This window comes from Sorghum bicolor, chromosome 9 (assembly GCF_000003195.3).
Source record: "Sorghum bicolor cultivar BTx623 chromosome 9, Sorghum_bicolor_NCBIv3, whole genome shotgun sequence".
Taxonomy (NCBI): Eukaryota; Viridiplantae; Streptophyta; class Magnoliopsida; order Poales; family Poaceae; genus Sorghum; species Sorghum bicolor.
Window position 1 is genome coordinate 6,019,031 of NC_012878.2, and position 11,535 is coordinate 6,030,565.

Genomic DNA, 11,535 nt, shown 5'->3' on the forward strand with positions numbered 1-11,535 from the left:
GTGTGGCGCCAACGCGGGGATCACTTTATCGGTCATGAGGAGCTTGCCGAGTCCGAAGAGGCCGCCAGGGTGGAGCGCGCGGCCAAGCGCCTTGTCGACGAAGTCAAGGTAAGCGTCGTTTTGAGCTGCCGCGCATTCTTTTGCCTTGTCTTCTGCGCATTGTTATATGCTTGCTTTGTAGGACGTTATGAAAACGGCGAAGTACCGGAAACGGTGCTTTGACCAGATAGAAGGCGTCATGGCCGAGAACAAGGCCCTTGCCGCGGAGGTAGACCGATTGCGGGCGGAGGTCGGAGAGAAGGTGGTCGAGATGAGCACCGAGAAGGAGCGTCGTCTCGACCTCGCTCGTCGCCTGGCCGACCAGTACCGGCTGCAGGAAGGTTAGTCTCACGCTCCGAGCAGTTTCGCAGACTTGTATAGTTTGCTTCGCTGACCAGTTTAGGATTCACGCAGACTTGGAGGAGGAGGTGGCGAGCCTCCAACAAGAGAAGGAGCAGCTCGGCCAACAGCTCGCCAGTGCGCAGGAGTCCGGACGGCGAGCGGAAGAGGAATTAAGTCGTAAAGACCGGGAGTTAGCTGGTAATGGGTGCCGCCTTGTTGGTTGCTACCTGCCCCTTTGCTTGTTTGGTATGCCGAAAGTAACGTTTCGTTTCGTTTGCAGTGCTCAAGGTGAACACCAAAAAGCACCTGGATGAGCTGGTCAAGGACCGGGACTCCTGGAAGGTCAACTGTTGCAGGATCTGGAAGGGAGTGTCCCCGGTCCTGGACCTGATCAGTCCCGAGCTCCCGGAGAGCCAGCCCCGCGCGCCGCAGTTGACCCCGGTTCAAAAGGCGCAACGGGCGTGGGACTGGCTCCAGCAGTTTGTGAAGGACGCCGGGGAGTTTGCCGGCGCGCACGTCCTCAGCATGGTACGCGCCCACTACCCCCTTGTCGACTTGAGCAGGCTGGAGAAGGGGTACCCGAAGGAAGTCGGCCCACAGGAAGCGGACGAACTTCGGGGTAGTCTGCTGGACTTGTCGTCGACAGTGATCGGCGACATCAACCTGTGCGGAACGGCCACTCCTCCAGACCAGCCGAGCTCAGATAGGTCGGCCAGGGAGTTGTTGGGCGCGTCCTTTGCTGGAGATGGGCGGTCGACGCCTGCGGTCTCGACCAGCCAGGCGCCGGTGGCCCCGACCCCTTCGTCCGGGCAGCAGGGCCAGGCGGGTGATCAGCCCGAGCAGCTAGGCCAATAAAGTAGTCTGTAGGAATAGACTAGTATCTGCCCGTCAGGGTATTTATTGTAAACTTTGTATGTAAAGTTTGTAATAAAGTTTTCTTTTTTGTCATGACTGTTGTTTTGAGCGCTGTAAAAATATCTGAGTGACGTGTCACCGTATTTGTCTTGGTTGTCGCCAAGAGCATCCATTGCGGGAGTTTTGCCGAGTGCTGTGTATGACAAGGTATAGGCAAAAAATAGAGAATTATATTGTCACAAATTATAAGACACTTACAAAAGAAAGTCGCTAAAACTTTATGGATAGAAACGTCACAGTTTGTCGATGTGCCAAGAGTTAGGCACTCGTGTTCCGTCTGGGTATGCCAATCTGTAGGACGTAGGTCGTGTGACCTCGGTCACCACGAAGGGTCCTTCCCAGGGAGTAGATAACTTGTGCATTCCCTCCTGGCTTGTTTTCCATCGAAGCACCAGATCGCCGACCACGAAGGAACGGTCCTTGACGTTCCTGTTGTAGTATCGCCTGACTGCCGCGAGATATTTTGCTGTTCGGAGACATGAAACTAAACGCTTTTCCTCCATGCAATTGATTTCGAGTTCTCTGGCGTTGTCGGCGGTCGACTGGTCGAAGTGCTCAATTCTAGGGGATCCGAAGTGTATGTCGGACGGCAGAACCGCCTCTGCGCCGTACACCATGAAATAGGGAGACACCCCCGTGTTTCGACTGGTCTGAGTTCGGAGGCCCCAGACCACTGCCGGCAATTCTTTCATCCATCGACCGGGTGCTCTGTCGTTCTCGGTGTACAATCTTTTCTTTAGGGCGTCGACGATCATTCCATTAGCACGTTCGACCTGACCGTTGGCACGTGGATGTGCCACTGACACATATTTTATGACTATGCCTCTGTCATCGCAGAAATCCCAAAAGGTGGTGCCAGTAAACTGAGTGCCCAGGTCGGTGATTATGCTGTTCGGGATGCCGAATCTGTGTATGATTTGATTGAGGAACTCCACAGCCTTCTCGGAAGTTGCCTTGACCAGGGGCATGTATTCAATCCACTTGGAGAACTTGTCGATTAACACGAAGACAAACTTGAAGTTGCCCGGGGCTGGTTTAAATGGTCCGATCATGTCAAGCCCCCAGCAGGCAAAGGGCCAAGACGACGGGATGGTTTGAATTTCATGGGCAGGTACGTGGGTCCTCTTAGCGAAAAACTGACATCCTTCGCAACGCCGAACCAGTTTTTTTGCATCGCTGACCGCGGTCGGCCAGTAAAAACCTGCTCGGAAAGCCTTTCCGACCAGCGTTCTAGATGCGGCGTGGTTGCCGCAGGATCCGGCGTGTATGTCCTCCAAGAGCTTGATACCATCGTCTTGGGGTATGCACTTGAGCAGTACCTCGGAGCTTGCGTTTTTCCGCATGAGTTTTCCGTCGACCAGGATGTAGTTCTTTGACCGTCGGATGAGACGCTCGTTCTCTGTTTTGTCCTGAAAACCTGTCCCGTCTGAGATGTATTTGATGAACGGGACACGCCAGTCGCGCCCGCCGGTTGTCGGAGTGGCGTCATCTATGAGCATTGCCTCGTTGGGTTGCTTGTCGACCAGGGGGGAGCTTACGCTCGGCTCATGGATGTCCTGGACGAAAATACCGCGCGGGATTTGGGCCCGGGACGAGCCTAACTTTGACAACGCATCTGCTGCTTGGTTCTTATCCCGGACCACGTGGATGTACTCTATGCCATAGAAGTTAGTTTCCCATTTGCGAATTTCTTTGCAGTAGAGATCCATCTTCTCGTGGGTTGCGTCCCACTCCTTGTTGAGCTGGTTGATGACCAAAGCGGAGTCCCCGTAGACATAGAGGCGCTTAACCCCCAGCTCAACGGCTAGTCGTACGCCATGTAAGCAAGCTTCGTATTCGGCGACATTGTTTGACGCCGGGAAAAGGATCCGAAGGACGTAGCGGAGTTTGTCCTTGTTTGGTGATACGAACAATATCCCAGCGCCTGCACCGTTGATGTTTAAGGACCCATCAAAGAACATTGACCAGTGGTCTGAGACATCGGGAACGGACGGTTCGTTGAGATCCGTCCATTCGGCAATGAAATCGACCAGGGCTTGGGACTTGACAGTGGTGCGACTCTGAAACTCCAGGGAAAATGGACATAATTCCATTGCCCATTTCACGATTCTGCCATTGGCGTCTTTATTGCGCAGGATGTCACCGAGGGGAAAGCTGGTTGTCACCAGGACTCGATGGCCGTCGAAGTAGTGCTTCAGTTTTCTTGACGTTATCAGGATGGCGTATATAAGCTTCTGTATTTGTGGGTACCTGGCCTTGGATTCGTTTAAAACTTCGCTTATGAAGTAAACGGGCCTCTGGACCTTGAAGACGTGACCTGGTTCATCTCGCTCGACCACTATTGCCGTGGAAACAACTCTGTCGGTTGCAGCAATGTAAAGGAGCAGGTCTTCGTTGGGCTGAGGCGCTGTGAGAACAGGCGGTGAAGTGAGGAAGGTCTTAAGCTGAGTGAACGCAGCGTCGGCGTCTTCTGTCCAGGAGAATTTTTCTGACGCTTTCAATAGTTTGAAAAAGGGGAGGCCTTTTTCTCCCAGCCTTGAGATGAAACGACTGAGGGCGGCCATGCATCCGGTTAGCTTCTGAATATCCTTGACGTTCTTCGGTGGTCGCATGTCGAGTACGGCTTTGACTTTTGAAGGGTTTGGCCGTATGCCGTCGCAACTGACGACGTTGCCGAGCAGTAGACCGGAAGGAACGCCGAAAATGCATTTCTTGGGGTTGAGCTTCCACTTGTACCTATTGAGTGCCTTGAAGGTTTGGTCTAAGTTGTCGATTAGGGTGCTCGCATCCCTTGTTTTTACGACCACGTCGTCCACATAGGCCTCGACGAGGTCGTCGCGAATCTCGTCGTGGAGGCATTGCTGGATGGCCCTTTGATAAGTGGCCCCGGCGTTTTTAAGTCCGAAAGACATGGTAGTGTAACAGTATGCGCCGAAAGGTGTGATGAAGGATGTTTTGATCTGATCTTCTTCTTTTAACGAGATCTGGTGATAACCAGAGTAGCAGTCTAGAAAGGAGAGGAGTTCGCATCCGGCCGTTGAGTCGACCACCTCGTCGATGCGAGGAAGACCAAAAGGATCTTTAGGACAGTGTTTGTTGAGATCGGTGTAATCAACGCACATTCTCCATTCATTATTCTTTTTGCGTACAAGAACCGGATTGGCGAGCCAATCGGGATGATACACCTCTTTTATGAATCCGGCTGCTAGAAGCCGTGTTATTTCTGTCCTAATAGCCTCCTTTTTGTCACGAGCGAACCGTCGCAGTTTTTGCTTGATTGGTCTTGCGGTCTTCGAGACGTTTAAGGAGTGCTCGATCAGGTTCCGTGGGACGCCGGGCATGTCTGCGGGTTTCCATGCGAAAACGCTCACGTTGTCCCTTAGAAACCTGACGAGCGCGTCTTCCTATTTTGGATCCAGGTTAGCCCCGATGAGGGCTGTCTTCTCGGGGTTGCCCTCGACCAGCTGCACTTCTTTGTACTCCTTGGATTTCGAATTCTTTCTGGCTGTCTCCTGCTCAGGTAATCGGAGCTGGTCGGGGGGCAGCTGTGCGGCTTGGTTTGCTGTTTCCGCCATGCGGATTAAGAGGTCAATTGCCTCGGTGATCTTGAAACTTTCTTCTTCGCAGGTGTACGCAGTGTAGACGTTGCCTCTGACGGTCAGGACACCCTTCTCCGTGGGCATCTTAAGCACTAGGTACGAGTAGTGCGGGACTGCCATGAACTTTGTCAGCGATGGGCGGCCCAGTATGGCGTGGTAGGTCCCGTCGAAGTCCGCGACTACGAAGTTGATGAACTCCGTCCGGAAGTGATCGGGTGTGCCGAATTGGACAGGCAATGTTATCTGTCCGAGGGGCACCGAACTTTGACCTGGCAAAACCCCCCAGAATTGGGCGTCGTAAGGTTTTAGTTGGGCCGGTGATATCTTGAGGGCGGGCAGGCTGTTGCGGAAGAGGATGTCAATGGAGCTTCCCCCGTCCACGAGCACGCGCTCGAATCTGATGCTGTTGATGCAAGGATCGAGAATTAGTGGGAAACGACCCGGCTCCGGGATAGCGGCCCACTGGTCCTTCCTGCTGAACGCGATCTCCCTGTGGGACCAGGCGGGAAATTTCGGATCTGCGATCAGCTCGTCCGTGCTGTCTATGTTGAGGCAGGCTCTCTTCAACAGCTTTCTTTCTCGCTTGGACTCAGTGGAGACCTTGCCCCCGAAAATGGAGTGGACCACGTCGGTGGGGCTGACGTATTGGTGTCGGGGGTCCCTGTCTTGGTCCTCGTCCTCATCTTCGTGGTCGTGCCCGTCGCGTTTGTTACTTTTCTTGGCGGTGTCTTCTTGGGCGGCCCGCCGTGTATAGATATTTTTGAGGACGCGGCACTCTTCCATGGTATGGTTAGACTTTGGATGTAGCTGGCACGGTCCCTTCAACGTTTTGTTGTAGTCGTCTTGGTAGTCCCGTCGTCCATTGGGACGTTTGACCGTGTTTACTTCGTGGTCGTATTCGCGAGGGCGCTTTCCTCTGAAGTCGTCGCGGCTGTCGCGCCGCCGATCCCAACCCTCTCGGTGATCGCGGTTGTCGGAGCGACGGTGATTTCTGTTGTCGTAGCGGCCGCGACCGTCGTCTCGCCGGGAGGGCTGGTCGGTGCCTCTCGCATCGTCTCGGATTAGTTTTTCTGCGTCATCAGCATCGGCATAATTTTTAGCCGTGGCGAGGAGCTCTGCTACCGTTGATGGACGTTTACGCAACAACTTGTTCCTCAGCGCTTCATGGAAACGTAAGCCCTTGATAAAGGCTGATATGGCCTCGTCATGAGAAATCTTCGGGATTTTGAGACGCATATCCGAGAATCGTCGGATGTAATCACGCAGAGGTTCATTCTTCCTGTCTCTTATCCTTTCAAGGTCATACTTGTTTCCGGGCTGTTCGCATGTGGCGATGAAGTTGTCAATGAAAGCCTGTCGTAGTTCTTCCCAAGAGTCGAAGGAGTCCTCGGGCAAGCCGAGAAGCCACTGATGACCAGCCTGGTCGAGGACTACGGGGAAGTAGTTAGCCATGACGTGCTCATCTCCTGCCGCTGATCGGACGGCGATTTCGTAGAGGGTGATCCAGTTCTCTGGATTTTCCTTGCCGTCGTATTTTTTAAGTTTTTCGAGCTTGAAATTTCTGGGCCACACGACCTGGCGGAGGTGTGAGGAGAACTGCCTTAGGCCCGGGGGACCATGGGTCGCATCGTACTCGATGTGGCGCAGGTTTTCGTGGACTGCTCTCTCTGCGGCGTGCCTGTTGATGCGGTCCCGGGCATCTTTGGGAGGGATGTTGTGGCGGAGATCCCTGTGTTGATCTTCTTCTTCCTGGCCGCGTACGCGGTTCTGCTGGCGGCGGCCATCGGCGTCTCGACCACCATCGTCGCGCCGTGAGTCCCCTCGACGGTTGTCGGGGGAGCGGCTGCGGCGACGCCTGCTGGGCGAGGCCCGGCTACGATGAGTCTGGTCGGAGGCGGCTTCCGTATAAGGGACGTCCTGGACTCTCTTAAGCAGAGTTGCTGTCTGTCCCATCGCGGCGATCAGGTGTGCTCGGATACTGGTCCGGACCCCCTGGCATTATGGTGTGTCAGGAAGCCGATCCAGGTTGGCCATGGCGACAGCCACGTTGGCGCTTGGCGTTTTGTAGACCGGCTGGTCCCCGACCATGTCAAAGGCATCGTTGAGGTTACCCGGTGGCGTCTGTTGTTGCTCGTCCGCACGCCGTCGGGCGCGATCGGCGTTACGCTGTTCGCGGAGTTGCCTCTGGTCGTCTGTTTCTCCGTCAACAACCGGTTCGTCGGCGCTGACATTGAATACAATGTCCCCTCGCCGGGGGGGGAATATCGGGAACCGGTCGAAACCCGGAGGGTGTGAAGGGAAATCCAGGTCGTAGCCCTCGTCTTCGGTGTTTATAACCTCGGTGGGGACGGAGCCGGTGCTTGAGTTGGTGCTGGAAACCTGGCCGTTCCGTAGCTCTCGGATTGTCACCATGTTGACATGGTGACGATTGTTCCTTGTCGGCGACCAGCCCGCTTTGCTGAAAACGGATTGAACATGCTGTGAGTAGACAGAGGCCGAGTTATTCAGGCCGCAAGGATGGTCTCCCTTTTTGAGCTCGACGGATCGGCCTGAGGAGGTTGAGGTTATCGCCAGGGACGTTCCCAGCCGTTCGTGTGTGGTGACACGAGTTGGCCGGCGGGATTTCGAAAAATCCGCTTGAGTGGCTTGGTCGGGCCGGCGCAGAACTCCATCTATTAGTTGGGAGACTTCGAGCAGCTTGGAGTCGGCGCGATCGAGCGCTTGGAGGAGGTCCGAGCAGTCGATCTCCTTTCCCTTGTAGAGTGGGAACGGTGGCCGGGAGTTTGGTGCCGTCATGCGTGTGGTCGGAGACGGCGTGATCTCAGATTGGATCTGGATCTCTTTCGGGACCGTGGTCGGGAAGCCGCCGCTGCACGTCGTCCACGTGATCTGGCCGACGGTAAACGTGAGGCCTTCGGGCACGGTCGCGGAAGCTGGGATCGTGACCATCTTGTTCGCCGGAAAAGTTGCACGCACACCCCCTACCTGGCGCGCCACTGTCGACGAAAGCTGGTCGGCAGTCTACCTTGGGGTATACCCACGGTAGTAGTTTATCGGTAGACGGTGCGCAAACTACGAACTCGATGGTGACGCAAGACACGGACAAGCTTTTTATCCAGGTTCGGCCGCCGAGTTGGCGTAATACCTACGTCCTGCGTCTGGTTGTATTGGATTGTGTTGAGAGATAATCTACCCTAGGGGGTCCCCTTGCCCCTCCTTATATAGTCTGGAGGGCAGGGTTACAGATCTAGAAACTAATCCTAGCCGGTTACAATTGCCATAGATAATTCGATATCAATTCCTATTCTAACCGACTAGAATCCTGCTTGATCTCCACGTCCTGCTTCCTTGCGCGAAACTCGGGCTATCGGATCAAGCCTTGAACTCGTCTCGTAGTGGGCCGAGCTTCCTAGCTGAAGTCTAGCCATAAGGGTATAGGGGTTTATACCCCCACAGCATCTAGGGCAATCAGAGCCAGCACGAGTGGTGTGGTCGATGTGTGCATGGAGGAGCCCTAGTGATGGTAGCCCTAGAAGCTAAAGCTAGATCAGAACCTAGATATTTTATTTTTATATTCTTTTGATTTCTGTAGGCATGCATTATAATTTGCTCAAAATGATCGTCTCCATTAAAAATCATTATTTCGTCTAGGAAAATTGATTTTGCCTGCCTGCAAAAAGAATTTCATGTGTGCTTCATCCATCAGCTTCAATGAAAAGATACACTACTGAGTCCATCAACAACAACATTCATGTAGGTATAGAAGGTGTGTACGGGGCTCAAACGAGGCTAGCACCTCCTCATCCCATGGGCCTAGCTTGCCCACATCCGTTGCCTAGGCTCAGTCCACTCCTTTTTCCCTCTCTTCAGGCCCAGTTTTTTCTCCCTCTCCAGCAACCCACTTGGTCTAGTCGTCTCTTCTAGCCTAGCACACCCTAAACCTAAAGGTTAGTAGCAACCACCCCGCTTGGCCCTCTACACTCCAACTTGGGTTGTGGCCCACATGCTCCCATAGGCCCACCAAGACCACACCACTTCCAGTTGAGGGGGAAACCCTAAGGTGTGAGCATCTTGCACACCATAGGCTCCCAGCCACTGCCGCCGCCACCGATTGGTCCACTGACAATGTAGGGAGCCATGCAATGCCACAACAACCACCTACTCTCTAGCACCCTTCTCCTCTACGGATCCCCTTGACCCTGTAGCGGCCATGGAGCATTAGTGCACTCATAGTGACTTCCTTCTCCCCCTCTCACCGCTAGCTTGGCCTCCATCTCCCCTAGCTCTGTTGTGGTGATGCCTCTGCCCTGACCTAGCCTAATTGTCTCCACCATTGTCAGGGCTCCTAAACCACCCCCTAGCCATCCCCACCAATGAGATGACCTTCATCCCTCTAAATCTTCCCTTTCTAAGCTCACCAAAGTTAGGGAAGATGAGAGGGAGAGCTCGCTAAAACCCTAACTCATAGATCCAAGAGGGGGAGGAATGCGCCTACCAAGCCAGTGGTGTCTCCGCCATAACTCATCACCATTGCTAGAGGGAAGAGAGGAGAGGGAGGAGCCACATCAGGTGCATGGGAAGGAGCCACCATTGGAACCCGCTGTCACCACCAAATGGGAGAGAGGGAGGATCCGTGTCAGGGAGGAACTACATTGGGTGCATGGTTAAGGAAATGAGCTCAGGTGAGCTTGTGTGTGAGCTCAGGTGAGCGGGTGGGTGGGATAAAATATGGCCAACCGTGAATAAGTCTTCGCTAGGATCTAAATATACAACTTGCTTTTTAATGATAGATTTGCACATATGGAAGGAAACGAAGAAAATCACAACCACACATGGTAAAATGGAGAAAGATTGAACTCAGTCTCTATGATTGTGTCATGGGCTATCAAATTCAGTCCCCGTGATTGCATCATGGGCGATCGTCTGCTTGATGAAAGTAATTTCCTTTTTTATATTAATGTTATTTGTTTGTTTGATTAAATTATCAGTTACTTTGTTTTTTGGAAACAAATTTGAAGGCGCATGTAGGAGTGCTAGAGAGTGCACATATGCTTGATCGACATCAGGTTTAGGCATGCTATTTTGTTTAGAAAAACCAGATGTGCAAAAGTATTGTTTTTTAGAGAAACCAAGATGGAGAAAGTTGGGATTGAACTTAGGATCGCACGTGTGGGCAGCATGGCGCGGTGCGGGGGAAAGAGCATTGAAGCCTCAAGGTGACTATGTCCGTTGAATCATGGTGGATCCTATGAAGATGGCCTATGAGCCATTGATTTTAATAGTATTAGTTTGTTGGGTGCACAAACTGGGTCCCATAAAGGAAACCCATATCTATGGAGGCATAAACTTAGGTGGACATATGATTGTTTGCATAGTTCCTTTGTAGTAGAGATCGACTTCAATGAGTGTTGGGTATTTTAAACGCAAACAGAAAAATCTGCAAGCGCACAGATACCGATGTAGCCTTCACCCGGGAGTATTCCAGAGTATCGATTTTCCACAGAGAACGTGAGTGTACTAATTAAGATCCAAGATCGCCCAAGGATAACTATATGAATATTTTTGGTGGGAAGAGAGGAAGTTTCCTGAGAGTTCTCTAGTTGATCTAAGAATCAAGAATTACTTCAAGATTATCTATATCGGGACATCAGAGCACTAACCACAGAAAGAGATGAGAAGGGGGCTAGGAAGGTCTGACTACGGTCCTACAAACACCGATCCGAACGTGGTGGAATACGTCGACCGTTAGGGCTGTCACTACCCTAAGGCTACCACAACAATCCGCAGGATTGGGTGCAATTCCAGGTAATTACAAGACTAAACACCACGTCTAATCTATTAATTACTACTCTAGCGTTATAAAGACTAGAGCACTTGATGCAAGCGGGAATCCAATAAATAACTTGAATGTAAATAAAAGTAATTAAAGAACTCAGGAATTGTGAATTGAAGAACCTGGAGAACGTTGAAGAACGAACCAGATGCTACAAAAGTATAATTTTGAGGAAGATCCGACAGATCTGGCTCCTCCTCCGCTCTCCTCTTCTCTCTCCCTATTTTCTAGATTACAACTAGAACTAACTAGAACTAGAACTAGAGGAACTAGATGAACTAGAACTAGATCTAGGTGAACTAGAGGTAGAACTAGAAGAACTAGAGGGATCCTCTCTACTTGGATGAAGAATTGAAACCCTAGCTTTGATTCTGTAGAAGAGGTATGATCTCCAGGGGCCAGGGGGCCTTGCTTATATAGTCTTTTCAGATGAATTTGGGCCGTCGGATCAAACCAACATTAATCGCATGGTTTTCCTTGGTCCCTTAGGTCGGTGGAGCACGATCCGCGAAGTTGAAGCTGATTGGTTACTGTAGCTGGGCGGGCACCCAAGGGACTTGGGCGGGCGCCCTGCCCCCGGGCCCGATCGGTCTCCCGTTCGTTCCCGTGGCTTCTGGAGTTTTCTAGATGGTAGAAAATTGCGCGGCACATTAATATCTCTATGTAAACCCGACGTGTGGGCCTTTCTTCCGTATTTCCTGATAACCCTCTGCAGAAATAGACAAACACCAAAACTCGTGGAATTCTGTCAGATAAAACCCTAAGTCTAGGTGTTGGTTGCATTTGGATCCTTTTCCACGATTAGTT